Source organism: Microtus ochrogaster, linkage group LG4 (assembly GCF_000317375.1).
Source record: "Microtus ochrogaster isolate Prairie Vole_2 linkage group LG4, MicOch1.0, whole genome shotgun sequence".
NCBI classification, from domain to species: Eukaryota; Metazoa; Chordata; class Mammalia; order Rodentia; family Cricetidae; genus Microtus; species Microtus ochrogaster.
This window is the reverse complement of record NC_022030.1, coordinates 2,171,614-2,174,200: the sequence shown is the minus strand read 5'-3', so window position 1 is coordinate 2,174,200 and position 2,587 is coordinate 2,171,614. Positions and strand designations below refer to the sequence as shown.

Below are 2,587 nucleotides of genomic sequence, written 5' to 3'. Positions count from 1 at the left end.
AATATGGCTTACATGCCTGGAGAGATGGCTCAGGGGTTAAGAGAACTGGCTGCTCTTCCAGAAGATCTGGTTCAGTTCCCAGTACCCACATGGCTCAGAGCAATCTGTTAATTCCAGTTCCAGAGGATCCAACACCTTCTCCTGACTTCCAAAGGCACTGCAAACTTCTAGTACACAGATATAAGACACAGCAAACGAGGCAGACGCACAAAATAAAATAATAAATCTGAAGGAGGAGGAGGTGGCTCCTTACAGGGCTAGAGACATGGCTCAGTGGTTAACAGTACTTGGTGCTCTTCCAGAGAACCTGGGTTCATTTCCCAGTGTCCAGCTCTAAGCACCCACATCTAGGAACTCACCCACTGCCTGTAAACTCTAGTTCTGGAAATTTCACACTCTCTCCTAGCCTCCTTAGGCACCTGGATACTCCACCATACACACATTCAGGAGCACTTGTACACATAGTCACGTGTATGTACAAACACGCACATACACACACACATGCACACATTATAAGTAAATCTTTTAAAATATAAATGTATATATAATGTGTATCTGTGTATATATGTGTATGTGATATACATATATAATTTATACACACACATATATAAAGTGACTTACTTACCCAGGGAAATAGTTCAGAAGTATAGTACTTCATATGAACAAGGCCCTAGTTTCAATCTCTGGCATCCCAAAAATCTAAATAAATAAAACAAAAAAAGAATATTGTCTGCAAACTGGGACTGTCCAGGCTGTAATCCTAATGATTAGAGGAGAGGATGGTGGCAACTTCAAGTCCTTCCACAGCCTGAGTTCAATGCCAACCTGAACATCACTGGTCTTGGTTTTAAAAACATAAACTTTAAAAGTAAGCAAACAAACAAACAAATCATAAACTCTAGCTCCTCTACCTTCTCCTCCTCCAGACAGAAAAGAAGTAAAAAAGAAGGCTGGAAATACAGATCAGTGGCACAGTGCCTTCCTAGCAAAGTGTAAGGCCCCAGTACTCTAAGAAGTATATGTTATATTTTACAATGTAATAATAATTCTCATAATAGTTCATAGTTAATATGCATTCTAAAATACAAAATTTTATTACAATTTGAGTGATTTCTAAAATTATTCAAACACACCCACCCAACCTGTTTTCTGGATTTTAAAAAAAAATATAGTACCTTTCTCAGCCATGTTCAATATCATAAAGACACTAAAAGTGTTTTCTTAATAATGCTATTTATACAATTCAGACTTTAGGAAGTGTGAGTGTGCAGAGGTCTGAATGAGAATGGCCCCCATAGGCTCATATATTTTAATGCTTTATCCCCATTTGGTAGAACTATTTCAGAAAGATTAAAAGTGTGGCCTTTCTGGAGGAGATACGCCACCAGGAGTGGCTTTGAGGTTCCAAAACCCATGCCATGGCATTCCCAGTGAGGGTGCTCTCTCTCGTTCTTTTGCTCTCCCTCTTTTTCTCCCTCCCTCCTTCCCTACGTCTCTCTGCCTCATGGTTGTTGTCTGAACATATAAACTCTCAGCTACTGCTCCAGTGCCATGCGTGCACGCCTGCCTGCTGCCATGCTCCCCGAGATGACGGTGCCATGCACGCCTGCCTGCTGCCATGCTCCCTGAGAGAGATGATGGTCATGGATTATTCAGCCCATGAAACCACAAGCAAGGAAGGCCCCCAATTAAATGTTCTCTTTTATAAGCTGCTCCTTACAGCAACAGAAAATTAACTAAAACAGAGTGTCTGGTACATATATGTTCAATAAATTTTAGGTTACTATAGGTCTCCTCACAAGCCCAGAGAACTTGAAAATCAGGAGAATAAGTCGAATGTTAGCTTTCTGCATATATAGTAGCATTTTAGAAACACAAATGCAGCTTAGACTTAAAAGTTTGAAGAGATCAATATGGATCTTGAGTCTTCACAGGCAGCTCCATGTAAAGGACCATCACCCACAAGGCAGCTTATATATATACATACACAAAAAAAAAAATCTTTCAACAAAAGAGCACTTGTAAGCCAGGCACAGGAACACACACATGCCTCTAATCCTAGCACACAAAAGAATGCTGAGCTCAAAGCTAGCCTGGGCTACAGACTAAGATTGCAACTCAAAATAACAATATCAATAGTAAAGAATTTTTAAAGTGCTTACATAACTAAACATATTACCTATACACTATTACCCATAACATATATGAATACTGAATAGAAATCAGAATACAATTAAACATATCACCTATAAACTACTACCTATAACATATGAAGACTGCATAGAAATTAAAATGAAAGAAGTACATAAACCCAACTACAACTCTCCTAATTTTTTCTCAATCCAAGTATTCAGAGACAGAACACAGTCCCAATATGATTCTAGCATGCCAATACTATTTCCTTAGTCCATGTGTCACGTGGAAAGTCCCTGACTCACAATGGCTTCAAGTACAACCTCTCAACCCCATGATGGTGCAAAAGTTGGCCATAATTCCTACTACTGTGACTGAAGGGCAGCTCTCAGAGCCAAGGAAGCAGGGTGTGGGGTGGGTTCAGGCTCTCAGAGCCAAGGAGGCAGGGCATGGG

At 40.0% G+C, this 2,587-nt stretch overlaps 1 protein-coding gene across 6 annotated transcripts in view; it reads right to left on the bottom strand.

Annotated features, from left to right (window-relative positions):
• Akap7 (A-kinase anchoring protein 7) overlaps window positions 1–2,587 on the bottom strand; it is a 132,912-nt gene that overhangs the window by 124,462 nt on the left and 5,863 nt on the right. The window contains exon 2 of one of the 6 annotated variants that reach the window (XM_026786251.1): window positions 626–699. The exons of the other annotated variants lie outside the window; for them this stretch is intronic. The gene's annotated coding sequence lies outside the window, so the exon portion shown is untranslated. The remainder of the gene's footprint in view (window positions 1–625; window positions 700–2,587) is intronic. 6 annotated transcript variants of the gene reach the window in all.